Below are 9,204 nucleotides of genomic sequence, written 5' to 3'. Positions count from 1 at the left end.
ACCCACAGTTACAGTCTTTGCATTTGACCACTTGATTACTTAAATGACGTATTTCCTGTATTTGGCCGAAGTCTTCAAGTGGGTGTAAAGACCACAAGTGTGTGTCGAACTTTTCATTATCTGATGGGACACACTTATAGTGTTGTAAAAATGCAAGTGTTTACACAGCTTTATTTTAATTTTAATTTGAAATACTTTGCATTTTAAAATCAACTTCTAAATGTCTGTTCAGTAGTCCCTATACCATGACATAATTTTAATTTGTGGTGCTTCTAATTAAATGATAAAAAAATTTTTGTACAAAATAAATATCACCACAACTCATCTTTGCACCAATAAAAGTAAAAACACTTATTTGTAATATCTAATTATTATATTAATATTTAACTTACATTGGAAAGGTTTCCGTGACCTCTCGCGAGATCTCGGCAAAAAGTCTCACGATTTATTTCCAGAACATGATGCATGATGGGATACACTAAGCCTCGAATAGCGCTCCGGAGCGGTATACGAGATAGTGTGGGTTTAGTGTGCTTTAAGGGCACTGCACTCTGGCGTTTTTAAGACCTGGGACAGTCTTGCGCACTTACTTCCTATCGCGCGCACGCCCTCTCAAGTGGCCAAGACCGCAAGTGTGGGTATTTGGACAAGGGGGAAGACTGCGAGGGTTCAGGGTGCCATTTGGAATATTTCATAGAAAAATGGAAACCAAACCTGCAAAATCGTGTCGTTTGTCATATCCAAGTTCACCACAGGTGTGCTGCGTCTGAGCCACTTCTGCAGGTAAACACAACAAATGCTATACTAAACTATGGTAACCACTGGGTTTGCTACACAAACCATAGTTTAACCATAATACAACTGTGGTTATACAAATGGCAAACAGAATACGCCAAAAAACATGGTTACTACACTTTTACTGTAATAAAACCATGGTTAATTTTTACATTAATGACAATGTTTTCTGGAAATATACTTGAAGCATGTTAATAGTAGCCTACATTCGGTAGACATTCAGGGTGGTAGCTATACATACTATACAATCAAAGTACCATAGTATTACCACATGATATCATCACTTTACTATGGTACCACACTAGGCTACTTTATTTTTTATTTATTTATCGTCTTTGTATTTGTTTGAATTTGCATGCACCTTACATTATTTGTAATGTTTATATTTATTTATGTTTATGCTATAGACTTTGCATATCTTCACAGGATTGTTAATGTAGATTTAGTATCTATCCGTTCTCATCTTAGCATGGTCCTCTTGAGTGTATTCAAATAAGTTATGGTTTATTAGCATAATGACATGTATTCTGATACTAGACTACTTTTTGACATCTTATCCTGTTCTGATCACACCACTTATGTTTGAATGAGAGTCTGGTTTGCTAAGCAGTCGATTTGGCTTCAATAACTTATTTGATGGGTTGTGAAAAATATGCCATAAGATTGAAGCCGAGCAAACTAGACTGTGTGTGTGTGTGTGTGTGTGTGTGTGTGTGTGTGTTGTTTGTCCCAGATATCCTTGATAGGCCAAAAGCTGTGAATACTTTCTAAACATGGTCTTTTGTTCTGTTTTGTGTTTAGATTTTCCCTGTGAAAATGTTATCGGCCATCTCGCCTGTACCGTTGACTCGTGGGGAGTGGCAGTGGTCAAAGGTGTGGTTAACGACTTAGCTCGTCACCCCAAGCTCTTGGTCACACACTCCTCAAAGTGGCATCGCCTGAAGGGCACTGATAACACGCATCCTGCGCTTCTGTTGGTTGATGTCCAGAGAACCGGCAATCTCACACGGAAGAATCTGTACATTAGAGGAAAAGGTAGGTTAGGCTGGAATGTGAGGGGGTTTAAGGTATTAGAGGGAAAGCCAGGATGGCATGCATTTTCCAGGCCTGTTGTGTATGACCTTTCACTCTGCCCAGTGCTTTTGTGAAGGATCAGCATTTTTGGTTCATGTGAATCCCCTCTAGCTTTGAAGGGGAGGGCACAGCAGGGGGATGCTGAAGAGCCCTGAATGTGTGTGCGCGCGTGTGTGTGTTTCAGTACGTTTCAAGTGTAGTGTGCATTTGGCCCATTTAAGATCTAATGTAATCCATAATGGTGGTTGGAAGAGGGAATATGTAATCATATTTGTGAGATAGCTTTGGCACGTAAAGGGACGGCTGGAATTGTGGGTTTCTGCACCCCAGCAGCCTCCCCCGGGTTCACACTTAAGCAGTGTAGGGTTTGGACCAGCGCCATGCCTGCAGGGTTGGATATGGCTGGCCTCTCCCCAGCCCTCTCTTCCTCTCTTTTTCCTCAGTCTCTCTTGCTCCGCCAGAGGAATGTCCAACTTGCTGTAGGAAGGCGCACAGAAAGAAACAATGCAGAGAGATCATGTACATCTGGTTCAATGTTCAACTTAACAGTTCTGCATTGAATTCACACATCATGTAATTAAATACTGCAGTGTTGAGGAAGCTATTTTTCAAGTTACTTGAATTGAAGTAATTGACAGTAGTCACTCTACAGCCAAGAGACATTTTGAAAAAGTAGTTTGTTACATTACAAGCTACTAACCAAAAGAAGCTAACTATATTGAAGCTATTTAAATGGGCTCTATTCCTCTAATCTGTAATAATTATGTGATGTTTATTTTAACAATCAGAACAGCAAAATAAAATAATTTGTATTATATTACAAATGTAGTCTACTGTTTAAAAGTTTGTGTACAGTATTTTTTTTTAAAGAATGAAATTAATACTTTTATTAAGTAGGGATGTATTAAAGTGCCAGTAAAGACATTTACATTGTTACAAACCTTTCAAAACCCTGTTCTCTTTTTAGAGTTTTATTGATTGTTTGAAAAATATTCTATCTTAAACTTGTAAAATATTTAACCGTTTTGGCTTGTTTACACATTTCTGGATTTGCATTATCTTAAGGAAACAGGAGCATAGGTTTTATTAATCAACCAAAATGAAAACAAACTTTGATGGCAAAAGTAAATTCATGTCAGCGGTCAGTGGAGTTTCTCTGTGTCTGGTATAGACTCTAGCTGGCAGTAGGCATGGCTCCTCAGCACAGATGAGATGGGATATGGGGCTGGATCTAGCACAGGATCTAGTGAACCTCACAATGGGTATCCTGCAGTAACAGAATTCCATTTAAAGCTTTCAGTAATCACTTTCTTTTTATAGTCTAGAATTCAAAATCCTGAGATTGAGAGTACCGAGGAGCTAGATCATTTTGAGCTTTATATGGAAGTAGCAGCATTTTATAATCAATACAGAACACATAGTCAGTGTTGGATAATTAAAAGGGTTGATATGGTCTTGATTTTTGAACTCTGGCTGCTTGTTTATGAACCTACTGAATCTTTATGGAGACGTTTGTAGAGACTGCTGTATTCTGAAGCCATATAATTTGTTTGTGTGTGGGCAGTTTAAGTCTAGTGTTTTACTTCATGTTTACATTGCTTTTATGTATTTTGCAAGCTCATCATGTCCTAGCCAACTCATTTTTAATGTAAGACCAGACACAGCCGCCTTTAACTTAAGTGTGCAAAGCTTCTGGTGTCTTCCGCTTTTAGTAATGCTGTCTGATATTGGAAACTGGTATTTATCATTTAAATTTTTTATTGTAATCATACACATTGATTTGTAGCGCAAATAGTTTTACTGCTTATTGCACTTTATTTTTCTAAAAAAAAAATTACCCTATAGCGACCTACAGCGATAATGAAGTCGCAGATATTCATTAAAAATATCTTACAAAAAAATATCTTACTAGGTGGATAACAGTTCAGATTTCTCTTGGGGTGTGATATGAGATGCTGTGACAGGTGGTTGTATGTAGTGGTCGACCGACATGTGTTTTGTTTGACCGACTTGTATATTCAAGAAATTTGAAATCCTTTGAAAATGGATAAAAAAATAAATGTGTAAAATAAACATACTTATACTTTAGATGACAAAGTATTTTTTACAAATAAATAAATATTTAATAAAAATATAATTAAAAAGGAAGTAAACTGTAACCGGGCACTCAGTATTCTGGGAAGTTTGTGTGCATTGGGAATCATATTTTTTCAAATAAAGCCAAGGTAACACTCATTTTACATACAGCACACAGTGACAATTACATGAATATGACAGTGGGCAAATGCATAAAGCGCAGCATAATTTAAAATCACGAGTTTAAAGTTTGACGACCGCGCGTCTCCAGTGAAGCTGAACTCTCCTCCTGTCAGCATTCAATTCAAATGCGCCCTTCACAAGATCTCACAGCTGGATTCGACTAAGTTTGCAAGGTTTGTGAAATTAAATGTTCATTATTCATTCAAAGATTTGTTTAAATTATATAAATGCGTATTTGCTGAATGCTTACGGCAAACGAGAAAGTATTATAATGTTTGCCTTTCTATTACAAATAATAGAAATAATTTTGTATACTATATATTTTAATTCCTTTGTTCAACCGTTCTATCTGATTATTAGACAGACTTCTATCCGTATTAGAACTTAGAAGAACTATATATGAAATAATATATGAAAAATTATTTGATATATGAAAGATTTTAAATATCGGCCGATATATCGGCCTTGGCGATATATCGGTCGACCAGTTGTATGTATCTATTTTTTTATTTCTAATTATCTCAGTTGTATCTTTCAAATTCATTAAGCTATTTCTATTGTCCTATAGAGAATATCTAGTTCAGCTTAAGTGTGATTCATTGTCAAACTATGTGTTGACACATACGTTTTTTTTAATTATCTATTTTAGTTGACTAAAATAGGTAGACCTGTTAGCTTTCAGACCCAGCTTGTAACTTTAAGCACTATCTTTTTATACAGTACATCTTGAAACACCGTCTGTTTTTTTTTTTTTTGGGCTTTTCTGTTTAATTTGATTCAGTGTTAGAAAAGGTTAAACCCATGTTTGTGTCAACATTTCAGTACTTATTTGTACACTGAACATTGGAGATAGATCTGATAGATAGTTAATAAGTATCCCCCATACATACTTTTTTGTTTTTTTTACCTTTGAAAATTTCCTAATGTGACCGTACCTTTAGTGTTATATCAATAAAGTGCATGACAAGGTAGTTTTATGGGGATGCTGTGGAGGCTCTGATGGCAGAATCAAGCATTGTTTCTTTAAACGTAGTGATTCGTTACACTAATCACATCTGACGCAACATCTAACAACTCTGAAAAGTTCTATATCTCATTAAACTCCACTAACATTCAGAAACGTGTCTCTAAATCTTTAATCTTCACCATTATTTAAGCTGTAATCACATCAGGTGAAGCCTTCCCTGCTGTAAGATGAAGACTTGGTAACTTGTTGCACTCAAAACAAATGACCAGCTGAAACATGAAGACATGACTCCCCACATATGTTTATGTGTGACTGCATTTATAATCCTCAACAGTCTGAAATCAGTCAAGGACTCTGTAACAGTTTATGTAAAATGTAATGTGTGGAATTGTTTTTAAATGTATTGTACCGCTTGGCAAGATCAAAACACAGACTCGGGCTCCATGTGTTTCAGATTTTTACATTACAATCAATTTCCATTTTAAAACCTTTACAGTTGTTGCTCTCAAAACCAAAAACTACAATAGTGCACAAAGCATATCTCTTACATCCACCCTGCCCTGTAACCATGGCAATGATCACAGTTTGGCTTATTCAAGTCTGTGTCATTGCAATTTGACAAGTACATGTCTATGTCATTGTTCCTTGACATATTCATGTCAATTTCAAACCTTGTGATTTCATTTTTTCCCAAAACTGTTCATGAGCTGCAGAGATATAGTCAATAAATCTTTGCTGTTAATTTTCAGATGGCCATTTTGATAATTTCTTCTCCTGAATAGCTCTGACTGGCTGAGTGAAAGACCAGAAATAAGTGACGAAAGAAAAGGCAAGAGAAGTGGTCAGTGCAGCCTTGTGGGTTTCATTCAAACATTTTTTTAAAGGGGTCATATGATGCGATGCCTGACAGGGCATCATCACAATATGGTAAGGGGCGTAACATTTCCGTCACACGCTTGAGGTATTCGGCCAATCACAACGCACTGGATAGCTGGCCAATCACAGCACACCTTGCTTTTCGGACCGATGAGCTTTGTAAAAAATCTACGTGTTTCAGAAAGGCGGGGCATAGAGGAGAAACAATAATGTACAGTATGTGGAAAATAATGTGTTTTTTTTACCTTAAACCGCATAAACACATTTCATTACACCAAATACACAAAATGTTGTTCTTTTTAGCAACATCATTTGACCCCTTTAACCTGTGTATAATAACTCAATGTTAATCACACTAAAGCGAATATTTGGTTGAAATGTGAGCACGTTGTGATATTTTAAGTGTTTGTTTAAAAAGCGCTTTACAGTAATATTCAGTCTGATGTTTATTGATGTGTTCTGATGCATTGAAGACATGCGAGTTACTCAGTTATTGATATTGGAACCTTTTGTTTTTCCACGGTTAACACTTTGAGGAAACTAAATTATTTTAAACACCCATGAGTTGACATTAAAATTCACTGTTATCATGTTATTAATGCATTACTGTGATTGTAATTGATGTAAACTCATGTAAAGAGAATATTGAGATTGTAAACATGATTGTTCATAATTAGTCATAATCATAGAGCAACCCACTAATACAGACATTTAGATTGTATTAGGATAAATAACCTGTTTTTTTGGCTTTTTCAAAAATCACAGATATAGATTTTTAAAGATCAATATTTTGTGGCAGTACAGTATTTAACTGTTGTTGGAAAACCTTGGTTTTCCTCCTCAGCAACATTGACATTACATGTAGTTACATCATGTTTGGCAGAGGCGTAGCATGTCGCATCTTGTTTAGCAGAGGTGTAGCATGTCACATTAATATTTTTCCTTTAGATTTTTGGTAAATAATCAGTACTCATGCTTTAAAGGGAACAAGGCATACATTTTTATTTTATCACTTTATTTATTTTTTCCTGAGGTCATGGGTTCCCTCTCTCTGACCCTTCGAACAGGCATTGCGTTTTTAACGCTGCTGTAATTTAAATCCATTATAGAAATGTACTATGCTCATGTGAAACAAGGAGCAACGCTTACAAGTTACTATACCACTTCCTCCAAAATATTTTACTACGAGTTGCAAACAGAATCATTGACATGTAAATGGAGACAGTCATTTCTGATTGCTAATTTTTTGTCAGCTTAGTTTAAGTTGTCGTTTTTGGACAGGGGAGTAACTCTTGAGTTCAGAAAGTTACAGTGTGTTTTCATAGTACAATAAACTCTTTTGAAATAAAAAATCAAGAACAGAAATAGATTTTTCATTATATGAAATTGTAAATGTTTTTAATGCACTGTAATCAATTCAAGTAAACTTAATCTTTCCTCATCCTTAAACAAAGAAACATGGGTGTGATTCAAAGCAGAGGATGATGAAACAGGTTGATATATACCTACGACCCTGACTTCACCTCTCTGTGATTGGTCAGCTCTACAGTGTCTGTAAGGGGAACACAATCTACATGACCAGCAAATGCAGCAGTTTGCAGTGGAGGCAACAAGACCCCTAATGATGATTAACCAAAAAAATTTATAAAAATAAAATAAAAAAAGAATTAAATTCACATAAAATAACTTTTTAAAGAAACCCATAATAAATACATATCTATTGCATCAATTACATTTTAATCAAATTAGTTACATATGCAATTAATTAATCAAATTATAATCAAATAGCCGAGAACATCCTCACTTTGATAATTCAAAGTTATTACATTAGTATGGCAGGCGAGTAAATAATTTAATAGACTTTACAAAAAGTGACTTTTAGAAGTGGATATGTAAGGGATAATGTACATGCAGCTGGTTGTTATCGCAGAATAAACCCCGACATGGTGATCAGGACCACAATTCGGAAACGGAAAGCTTCTCCAAAGAAAAAGTTCTGACAAGATGGACACTTAAGGCATAATGTACATTTGTATCAGTAATTATGTAGCTTTTCACCACATAAAAAATAAGGACATAAAATGCTATTTGAGAATAAAGCGTTTTAAAATCAGTTTATTTTAAATCCATTACAGTGTACAAAAAAATCTTTCTGGCAACAAGACGAACACTTCAACCACATTACCATGGGCATAACAGGAATAACACACCTCAGAATGTCACAACTGACCAATCAGAATCAAGTATTCCAAAGAGCTGTGTAATAAATTGTTTTATTTATTTCCATATCATTGAACATCACTGGCCTACAGTCCATAGCCATTTATTTTACAATCCAGTCATTCACATAGGATGCATTTTTCCCATATTTTTTCCCCATTGTTTGTCTATGTACACACTTTTTTTGGACTATATTATTTTAATTGGTTTTAGAGATCTGATCAGATCTGAAAATACAGTGTAGTCTGTGCGTGTTCCAAGGGTTTTTATAACTGTAATTAGCGTGAAAACCTCTAGGAGTGAGATGGTACTACACATGTCATCTGTTTAGTCAGAGCAGGCCGGTCAGAGCAAGAGTGTGCAAGAGAGACACAGTGGGGATTCTGGGTGACACAGATATGACAGCGTGCTGGAATCCCCCAGCCTTGCAGAGAGACACACTCCATGCTTTCCTCTCCGCTTCTCTGCCGGTAACATCATCTTATCCATGCGCACATACAGACAGAGTGGAGAGGAATGAGGAAGGATTGTCAGGTGGAAAGTATGTCACTGTCACCAGTAGAGCACAGCATTAGCAACACCAAGGTTTCGATTCCCAGGGAACATTTGAGTGTACTCAAAGTCACTTAGGATAAAACCGCTGGCTAAATGCAAGAATGAAATTAGAAAACAATGGAATGCACATGTTTTAATTTCAAGCTTCCATAAAGGTTATAGCTGCTAGGCCTGTGTTCAGCCTGTGCATACAGTGGGTACGGAAAGTATTCAGACCCCCTTAAATTTTTCACTCTTTGTACACAGCTAAAATAATGAAGGAGTGGCTTCACAACAACTCTGTGACTGTTCTTGAATGGCCCAGCCAGAGCCCTGACTTAAACCCAATTGAGCATCTCTGGAGAGACCTAAAAATGGCTGTCCATCAACGTTTACCATCCAACCTGACAGAACTGGAGAGGCTCTGCAAGGAGGAATGGCAGAGGATCCCTAAATCCAGGTGTGAAAAACTTGTTGCC

At 36.3% G+C, this 9,204-nt stretch overlaps 1 long non-coding RNA gene across 1 annotated transcript in view; it reads left to right on the top strand.

The window, feature by feature from the left end:
* The first annotated feature begins 641 nt into the window (after positions 1-641).
* Positions 642-9,204, top strand: part of LOC107600420 (uncharacterized) — a 30,938-nt gene continuing 22,375 nt past the window's right edge. The window contains exons 1-2 of the long non-coding RNA XR_001610805.1: positions 642-783; positions 1,597-1,830. This is a non-coding gene — a long non-coding RNA (uncharacterized lncRNA). The remainder of the gene's footprint in view (positions 784-1,596; positions 1,831-9,204) is intronic.

This window comes from Sinocyclocheilus grahami, unplaced genomic scaffold, assembly GCF_001515645.1.
Source record: "Sinocyclocheilus grahami isolate Dianchi unplaced genomic scaffold, SAMN03320097.WGS_v1.1 scaffold283.1, whole genome shotgun sequence".
NCBI classification, from domain to species: Eukaryota; Metazoa; Chordata; class Actinopteri; order Cypriniformes; family Cyprinidae; genus Sinocyclocheilus; species Sinocyclocheilus grahami.
This window is presented reverse-complemented; position numbering and strand designations above follow the sequence as displayed.